This window comes from Tamandua tetradactyla, chromosome 11 (genome assembly GCF_023851605.1).
Source record: "Tamandua tetradactyla isolate mTamTet1 chromosome 11, mTamTet1.pri, whole genome shotgun sequence".
Lineage (NCBI taxonomy): Eukaryota > Metazoa > Chordata > Mammalia > Pilosa > Myrmecophagidae > Tamandua > Tamandua tetradactyla.
In genome coordinates this window covers 1-10,227 of record NC_135337.1, presented here as the reverse complement: position 1 = coordinate 10,227, position 10,227 = coordinate 1, and positions in this window count along the sequence as shown.

The following is a 10,227-nucleotide window of genomic DNA, read 5'->3' as shown; positions in this document are numbered from 1 at the left end:
CTGACATGGGGTGGAGCCTACTGTGTGGGTGGAGTCTGTCATATGGGGTGGAGCCTGTGGTGTAGAAGGAGCTTGTCATATGTGGTGGAGCCTGCTGTGTGGGTGGAGTCTGTCATATGGGGTGGAGCCTGCGGTGTAGAAGGAACCTGTCATATGTGGTGGAGCCTACTGTGTGGGTGGAGTCTGTCATATGGGGTGGAGCCTGCTGTGTGGGTGGAATTTGTCATATGGGGTGGAGCCTGCGGTGTAGAAGAAGCCTGTCATATGGGGTGAAGCCTACTGTGTGGGTGGATCCTGTCATATGGGGTGAAGTCTGCTGTGTGGGTGGAGTCTGTCATATGTGGTGGAGCCTGCTGTGTGGGTGGATCCTGTCATATGGGGTGAAGCCTACTGTGTGGGTGGATCCTGTCATATGGGGTGAAGTCTGCTGTGTGGGTGGAGTCTGTCATATGGGGTGAAGCCTGCTGTGTGGGTGGAGTCTGTCATGTGGGGTGAAGCCTGCTGTGTAGGGCAGAGCCTACGATGTGGGGTGGAAGGTGGAAAGCCCAGAGGGACAGAGTGGTGCATGCAGGTGGCTCTGGGACTTCAGAGGAGTGTGGCACGTTCTGCAAGGCTGTGTATGGCCACTTGCAATGGGTAGAGTCTGGTGGAGGCCAGCTACAGACAGGCCAGACCCTCTGTCAGGATAGGTGGAGGCACTTCTGAGCAGGAACCACTCAAGCAGGGTTTTGGAAACTGTTTGCTGGGTGGGAGCATGATCGTCTCAACACCCCGCCTGTAGGGAAGCCCCAGCTTCCCTCACAGTGGACCATTTCCTCACCTCTCCTCCCTGCCTCCCTACCCTCACAGTGTGTGCAGCACCCATGTGGGATCTGTCTTCCCCATGAGGCCTGGTCTTTGTCATCGGCTCGTCCTCGAGCCCAGCAGAGGGCTTAACACTGGCAGGAGCATGACCCCACCTGGGGCTGGATGCAGTGATGGGTGCGAGTGCCTAGGCCAGTGTGGGGAAAAGCATGCCATTGGAGGGAGCACAGGGACAGAGGTGCCGCCTCGGGTGCAGGGGCAGCGGGGAGTGGGCCAGGGTTTCTAGTGTTGTTAAATTGGGACATCTGTCCCAGTGATAGTCCTCACCCTTCCTGGCCCCCAATCCCAGCCTCACTCGGCCTCTTCGCCTCATCTGGCCTCACCGCTCCCGGTGCTCAGGCACACCCACAGTGCCCTGGTCTCTGGCAGAGTGTGGCGGGTGCACAGGGGTTGGAGTGCATGGACAGAGCAGTGCCCAACAGTGTTCCACCTCTTCATCTGGAGCTCATCCAAGAGTCCGCCCCTCTGCCTGTTCCCTGCTGGGGTGATGGCGCCAGGCCAGCCCGCTGGCTCCCTGCTCTGCCACGCAGCCCTCTCCTGCCATCCTGGTGCTGTCTCTCTCCTGCTGGACATGGTGAAGTAGATCCTGCACTCCAGGGCATCCGAGAGGGCTGGGCCGCACTGGCCCTGGTGGTCAGCCTACCCGCCCCAGTCCCCTGGCCTCTGGCTGTCAGAGGAGGGAAATTGAATTTTTATAAGACTAATGTGGTGGAGCAATGTTTCTTAGCTGAGTCTGATTCAAAGAATAGGTCATTAATTGAGAGAGGAAATTGAAATGCATTTGTCTTGTATGTAAAGGATGTCACAAATATGAAAGGGGTCAGAGTCCTGGCCTGTTCCCAGAATGAAGTTGACCCTTCAGAGGCAGCAGGGGTGGGGACCCTTACATGAGGGTTCTATCCCTCACCTGAGCCCCCCAAGGCCAGGCCCTGCATGCTGTTGGCCCCTACTTTGCCAGGAGGTTGCACCAAAGCTGTGCTCTAGCCTCAAGTCCCGGTCATCTCACCTTAAGTGACTGGGCAAGTCTTGCTTCCTCGCGGGTACCTGCCCAGGGCCCACACTCGGCTCCCTGGCCTGTGAACTCACCAGGCCCCTGCCAACTGCATGTCCCTGGGAAGCCCAGCAGTTAGGGGTTCAGGGGGCTTCTGCAGCCGTCCAGGCAGTACACCAAGGCCTAGTTGAGACCATGGGGTCAGATGGGAGCCTAGAATGTCCCGGCCCTGGGCAGAGGCCAGGGGTTGCTGATGGGGAGGGGAGCAGGCCCATCAGCCCTGGCCCCTGAGAGCACCCACAGCCACCCTGTGGTGGGGAACGAGGCGGCACTCACGGGCTGGCGTGGAGGGAGGTTTCCCCTGCAGGGCTCCATGCTGGATGGCCAGCTCAGCCTCAGGAAAATGAGGCTAGGAGGACCAATTTGGGAGAAAGGAAGATCTTCTGGGTGGGGGGTTGTTGAGGAGGGAAGGGGCCCAAGGGGTGGGGAGGTGGGGTGTGGCAGGGCCCCCTGCATGGCTGGGTCTGCGGAGCTGAGTGGGTCCTCCTGGGGCCGCCGTCCCCTCTGGGCTCAGTCCAGCCTCCGGATACTCACCGGGACCTTCCCTTGCATAGCTTCTCATCAGATCGTGGAGGGCAGCCAGGCCTCGGGGTGAGACCCTGAGCTCAGCACTGTGACTGTGCTTTGTCGGCCACAGCTTGGGTGGGCTTAGGTGAGGCCATGCATGTGGTGGGCCTGCCCAGGACAGCGCCAGTTGTGGACAGCACAGATCCACAACCTGTCCAGGTGTGGACAGTCCAGGTGTGGACAGGGCCAAGTGCTAGAACAGTGCTGAGTGCTCAGGAGAGTGTGCTGTGTGAACAGCATTGGGTGCTCAGGACAGCACGGGGTGTGAACAGTGCTGGGTGCTCAGTACAGTGTGGGGTATGGACAACATTGGGTGCTCTGGACAGTGCACGGTGTGGACAGTGCTGGGTGCTCAGCACAGTGCTGGGTTTTCAGGACAGTGTGGTGTGTGGACATCATCGGGTATGGACAGCACAGGTATGGACAGGGCCAAGTACTAGGACAGTGCTGGCTACTCAGGACAGTGCCGGGTGTGGACAACACTGCATGTCGACAGTTCTTGTGTGTGGACAGTTCTTGGGTGTGGACAGCATCTAAATGTTAGCTGCTGCTGCTGCCTGCCCTCCCCTCCAGGTGGCCTGTGTTTGCTGAGCCCACGTCTGTGCAGCCCAAGGAGTCTGTCCCTCCAGTTCTCATCTGTTACAAGGAGCACTGGAGAGAGATCTGTGTCACTTCACTTGCTTTGAGCCACTGCATCAGTGGGCTTCACTGCCGGCCCATGGGGAGGACGATGGTGAACGTGAGGAGTGGTGGGCAGCGGGGTCTGTGTCCGAAGTAGAGCTTCAGGGATCAGCTGAGGCTTAAGGGCAGTTGGAGCAGAGACCCCAGCACCCATGTGGTCTGGGTGGTTGGGTCACTGAGATGGCACTGCATACAGCCTTTGGCCCCCATGCTGGCCCTCTTATTACCCACCTGGCAGCAGTTAGCTCCGACGTGCCCTCTGCTCCCCAGCTGAGAGTCTCTTGTGGCTCTCATTTTCCTGAGAAAATGCCCATGGCATAATACCTTCAGGGTACTCACAGCCTGGGCCCCCTCTCCCAGAACATTTCTGGTCCCACCTTGGTCCTGGGTCCTAGCCACACTGCTGGATGCTGTGCAGTTCTTGGAATAACCTACATGTTCCTATCCCAGGGCCAATGCTTGTGCTGTCCCTGGAACACTTTCACACTGGAAGTGCATGGACACCCCCCCCACGTGGCCTCTGCCATGGTGTTCAGTGGTCAGGGAGGCTGCTGGGTGAAGGATCTGGAGCCACCCTTGTAGCCCCTCTATCCTTCTGGGGCATTGTGCTCAGCGAATGGCTTTGGTTTGATGGCTAAGTCTCCAGGGGCCGAGCAGTGCTGGGGATGGGAGGGCCCATGAAGCCCATCTGTGGATTAAATGTGAGTGCCTGTTACCCCCAGCAGGGAGGCAGGGGTCCACGTGCATAGAGCTCAAAGGTGAGTCAGGTCAAGAAGCCAGATGGGGGCCCTGGGGTGTAGCTGTCTTAAGTCACGGGCTGGTGAGCTCCCCAGGTGCCGAGCTTGGTATTGGCCTGTCCTGGGAGGGAGGCATCCTGGAAGGCTTGTGGAGCTGAGGAGGACTTGCAGAAGGAGGGCAGGCTTTGTGTCCCAGTTGGGGATTGCTCTCTGCCTGGCGGCCAGCCTCCCAAGGCCCTGATTACTTCCCGTGACTGCCCAAGAGGATGACTGTCCCACAGGGTCCTGGTGGAGAGCCAGAGACCACAACCCATCAGGAAGGCTGTGGCCCCTGAGTGGGTGGGCCCAGGGCCAGGGGCTGCACCGTTTGGTTTCTGTGTTGCAACGTCCAACGTGTTGGATCTCCTGCAAACTTTGGTGAATCAGCACCCCAAGAACATTTCTGTATGGATTTCATATTGAATCACCAGCGAGTAAGAGTTTCTGATTCTGTCCTCTGACCATGGGACACAGAACATTAGCTTTGTTTCCAGAAGAGAGTCAAAGAGAGGAAATTGCTGTGCCCTGGAGGGCTGCTGAGAACCTGCCGTGCCGCACACCAAGCCCTAACCAACCTCATGAGTCATTCGAGGACTCTCCATGGGGTGAGCTGAGCCTGGGGATCCCCACGGTCAGGGAGGAGTTCTCCCCAGAGACACCCATCTTGAAACCTGGGTCCACACCTGCCACAGAGATGGGCACCTACCTGGCCTGGAGTACTGGGGTCTGGCATCAGTGCAGCTCCAGCAGGGGTCAGGCTTTCTGAAGGTCACCATACCTCTGGTCTCAGCATGCACCTCTCCTGGAGGACCTTTCCTACTGTTGCCCTTCGGATGGGTGCGTCTCCATGGATATGATTCGGTTGAGTCCTTCCCCGGCCTCTGGCGCTGAGCAAGTGGTTTGTGGATTTTGTGACTTCCAAGGAGATCGCCTGGCCCCCTCCAAGACATGAAGCCATGCGGCCCACAGAGGAGCATAAAAGACTCATCCCTCCTTCCTGAAGCCGGCACTTCGATAGAAGGATGCCATGGCAGTGACTTCCCTGGTCCCTGGCTTCCAAGTGGCTGAATGAGGTAGAAATGGCAAGTTTATTTTCGTATGATTTCTTGTCACCTTCTCCGGCTGCAACAGCATGGCATCACCCCAGGAAGCATCGTAAGTGTTCTCTCCTGATTGTCTGACCTAGGAATGTCGAGAGAATGGGAGAAAGGGGCCGTGGGGCCATTGCAAGTGTCAACATTGGTCAGTCGTGACCCTGAAGCAAGGCTGTCCATTGGGCCTCTCTTCCAGGCCTTGTTCCAGGCAGGGCCAAACAGCTGCAGAGAGACCCTCAGATCCCGTAGCTGGAAGTAGGGTTTGTGCTGAACTGAGCCATGGAGCCTAGGGGGTTTGTGCTGAGCCGAGGCAGGCTAGAACCTGCAGTGTGGCAGCTCCTTCCACTGTCCAGGCCACGCCGTCCCTACTGCGGCTTCCTCCAGGGGTGTTGCTGGTGGCTTGGCCTGGGACAGCCAGTGCCCTGGCTCTGCTAACCAGCAGGTGGGCATGTCTTTGGCACTGCCAAGAAGCGTCCTTCCCTGGAGGGCCTGACGTCTTTTGAGGGCAGGCTGAGCCCAGAAGACTCTCCCACTCTCTGCAGACAGCTGGGAAGGAGCTGTGGGCCCTGTAAATCTGCTCCTGTGCCAGAGCCTCCTGGGCAGCCTGGCGGACCTGAGTTGTGGGTGCTTGTGGTTGTTCAGGACCCTGTAGCAGCATGATGGAATGTCAGTCAGTCTTGTTTGTCTTGAGATGCTTTTCATTACTAAGGCGCCCTGAGTTTGGGGCTGAACCCCCGGTGCACCATGTAGCTCCATGCAGCCTGGACTGGGAGAGTGCAGGTACTGAGGACAGAGGGAAGGAACACTGGGTTCAGGTGCTGGGACAGAGGGAAGGAGCTAGGGTGCAGGTGCTGGGGCAGAGGGAAGGAGTGCAGGGTATAGTTCTTCAGAGGAAAGGCAGCTAACTTACGACTGAGATTCTGTCTTCCATAGGTAGCCATGGGGTGGGTGGGGGCGGGGGGGGGGCCAGTTATGTCTGCTGGCCTTCTTTCCAGGCCAGTGGGTTCCAACAGCTTTCCCTGGGGTGATTCCTTTCTGCATCTCCAAAGGCCTGGGCTGAGCTGTGAGTGCTGAGATGAGGTATGCTGAGCTGCTTGGATTGAGTGCTCTTATTTAAGCTTCCAGCCAATTAAATGAAACATCATTCATTGCAGCAGACACTCCTCGTTGCCAACTACAGATGTGATCAGCAACAGATGAGCTTCACATGCCATTGGCTCATGTCCACAGCAACAAAGCTAGGCATCATCACCTGGCCAAGTTGACACCTGGACCTAACTACCACAGCCAGTACATTCAGGGTTTCTCCCTCAGCTGGAGAGGCACATGGCCAACATGGCAGCATCTGCTGGTTTTCTCTCCAGGCCTCTTGCTTATTGAAGCTTCCCATGAGGCGTTTTCCTTTTTCACCTCCAAAGGTCGCCGGCTGATGGACTCTGTGGTTCTCTCATCCTTCTGTTGTGGTTCTTTGGCTCTTTCCTCATTCTCAAAAGGAACTCTCTCCAAAATGTCTCCTCTTTATAGACTAATTAAGTCCCACATGGAATGGGTGGAGACACATCTCCATCTAATGAAATTTAAAACCCAGAATTGAGTGAATCCCATATCTGGACATAACCTAATCAAATTTCCAACCAATAGTACTGAATAAGGATTAGAAGAAGTGGTTGCTTCCACAAGATTGATTAGGATGAAAAATGGCTTTTCTAGAGGACGTAAGCCCTTTCAAACCGGCACAAACCCCTGCACAAGTTCTCAGGCAGAGGTGTGAGCTCCTGCAAGAGAGCTCTCCAGCTGTCTGCCAGAGACTGGCAGTGGGTGGGCTGCCCAACAGCGTGGGTAGGGTGCCAAGTGGGGGAGTGGAGTCTGCACACTCCTGGCTGTGAGCTCCCACACTGCCATGTCCACACCTTGGATGGGCTCTCCCCACGTGGATCTAGAGATTCAAGGCAAAACCATTCAAAGTCTGACTTGGTTCCTTGTGAAAATTTGTGGAAACTGAGAAACTGGTTCTGAAATTTATAAGGAAATATCAACAACCTAGAATAGCCCAAACAACTTTGTGAAAGTACAAAACTGGAGGCCTCCATTACCCAACTACGACGTGCCACAGAGCTCAGCTGAGTGAGACAGTGCCAGGCCAGTGCAGGCCAGGTGAGCAGCCAGAGAACAGCGCCAAGAGCCAGGAGCAAACCTGTAAATAGACGGACTTTTGAGAAACTCATCAGAGCAGGTTCACTGGGGAGGGGACCAAGTTCTCAATAAATGGTGCTGTAGCAGCTCCATGGCCATAGGCAGAAACAGAACCTCGGCTGGCCCTGACAGCAAAAGATGTTAAAAAAATGAACTCAGGTTGACCATAGGCCTAAATGTAAGCTAAAACTGAAAAACTTCAAGAAAACATTATATCTCATTACATCATTACATCCTGAAAACATGGGTTTGACAAAGATTCCTTAAATGTTACACTTGAAGCACCAACTAGTGTAAAATTCAAGATCAAATTCAATTAGAGTTCATCAAAATGGAGCCCATTTGCTCTTCAAAAGACATTTGTAAAAATAAGCAATTCACAACCTGGGAAGAAAAATTTGCAAACATGTTGAAGAAGAGACTTGTACCTAAACACCGTATAAGTAACAAACTGCCAGAACCCAGTAAGACAAACACTCAGTTAAAGAAAGATGGTTGAAAGTCTGAATGGGCCCTGTTCTAATTTGCCAGCTGCCAAATGCAACACACCAGGGATGGATTGGCTTTTAATAAAAGGGGATTTATTTTAATTCTCCAGAGGAAAGGCAGCTAACTTTCAACGGAAGTTCTTTCTTACGTGGGAAGACACAGGGCGATCTCTGCTGGCCGTTTTCTCCAGGCCTCTAGGTTCCAACGAGTTTCCTCAGGTTTTTCCTTTCTGCATCTCTGAAGGCCTGGGCTGAGCTGCAAGTGCTGAGATGAGGTATGCTGAGGTGCTTGGGCTTTACTATGTTGAGCTCTCTCATTTAAGCACCAGCCAATTAAATCAGACATTGATTGCAGCAGGCATGCCTCCTGGACGACTGCAGGTGTAATCAGGAACAGATGAAGTTCACATGCCATCGGCTCACGGCCACAGCAGTATAGGGATCTTCACCTGGCCAAGTTGACACCTGAATCTACCTCCCACAGACCCCTCACCCAGGAGGATTCGGAGTGGCAAACCGTGTGTGTGAGATGCTCGGCCTCACTTGTCATTTGGGAAGTGCAGTCAAGACTGCAATTTCCCCCTAAACACCACTGAGTTTCCAAAATTTGTCAAATAAAAAAGACTGATCACACCAAGTGTGGGCAAAAATATAAGGGAACTGGTACTCTCACAGGCTACAGGTGGAAATGGACAGTGGAACCCTACCCAGAGAAGCATCCAGCAGCCTCTTGGAATGTTAAAATACGCCTCTCCCATGACCCAGCCATTCCACTCCCAGGTATTTCCCTAAGAGACATGGAGGCCCCCACACACAAAACTGTTCATCGTTCATTGTTTGGCTTCAATCGTAATTGCTAAACATGGCAAACTACTCAGATCATACTCAGCAGCGAATGGATAAATGCTGTGGTACATCTGTGCTGTGGGACATGCTCAGCAATACACAGGAAAGAGCACCCATACTACCCGGGCGTGGATGGATGTCAGCATGATGCACTGCATGGAAGCAGCCAGGGAAAAACAGTGTGTCCTTTGGACTCCATGTCATAGTCGCGAAAAGGCAGACTACTCCCTAGCAACAGAAAGCAGATCAGTGGTTTCTGGGGAGGGTGTGGGGTGGCAGGGGGAGTGTCACAAAAGGGCCAAGGAGACTTCCGGGTGGCAGACTCACCGGGGTGGGTCCTCAGTGGGTGGGCCTTCAGGGGGTGGGTCTTCGGGGGCAGTTCCTTGAGGGTGGGTCCCCAGGGAGTGGGCCCTCAGGGGGTGGGTCTTCGGGGGCAGTTTCTTGAGGGTGGGTCCCCAGGGAGTGGGTCCTCAGGGGGTGAGTCCTCGGGGGCAGTTTCTTGAGGGTGTATCCCCAGGGAGTGGGTCCTCAGGGGGTGGGTCTTCGGGGGCAGTTCCTTGAGGGTGGGTCCCCAGGGAGTGGGTCCTCAGGGGGTGAGTCCTCGGGTCCGTGTCCTCAGGGGATGGGTCCTCATGGCTGGGTCCTTGGGGGTGGGTCCTCCGAGGTTGGGTCCTTGGGGGCAGGTCCTCAGAGGCAGGTACTCAGGGGTGGTGGCTACCCAGACCAGCAGCACTTGGGACCTTGCTGGGCCTATGGATTTCCGGGCCCCACCTGTTCCTGTGGACTCATAACCTGGGGTAGGCCCTCCAGGGACTCCGATGGAATTTGAGCCAGAGTTCTGACCCTCCAACTGCTTCTGCCCCTCGGACAGGTATGGGCTGTAGTCGCTGTGGGGTCAGTCCTCCCAGACCACCTACCTCCCCTTAGATATATTTTGTATGTCAGCCTCTTTGTATTTTGTGATGAAGAATTGTTTAGAACTAGTGTGTGTTTAGAAAAATCTTGATGTGTAGAGTGGGTCAGTGCCCACAGGTTGCTGGTGCCTGCTCGGCAGACGTGAGCCAGGGGCGTCTCTCTTTCCAAGGAGGCGTGCAGAGGGCTTCACTATTCCAGGTCTGCTTTCACCATCAAAACTTGCTGTTCCTAAATTCTGACGTTTATTCATCGTTTGTCCAGCAGATCTTTCCTGCCACCTTGCTGTCAGGTCACTGGCCTTGCCCGTCCTCACAGGGTAATGGGGGGCCCCATGGTATGCTCCAGGGGCTGCGGTCCTGGGGGCCATGCCTGGCAGGGCACTAAGGTTCGGGTCTTCATGGCACCCCATGTCCCTTGCCCCGGGTGCTCTGTCTAATGCCAGGCACCCAGTAGTGTCCTGGAGATCACAGACCAGTACCACCCTGGAAACCGGATGCCTCAGGAAGCCTTGGGTGCATGGTTGTGGCCAGTGAAGGTTGTCCCCTGCCCCCCAGGAGGCCCTTCCCCACAGAATCAGCACGAGTCACTGTTATGATGCACACGGACAGGTGTGCCTCCTTCCGTGCAGCCCTGTGATGGCAGTGCACAGGTCAGATTTGGCACCATGTGGGCTGTAATTAAAATGTATAGAAATTAAACATGATGCTCCTGCTCTGCCTGAGAAGATGCAGCACCCCTGGATGGGTGTCCAT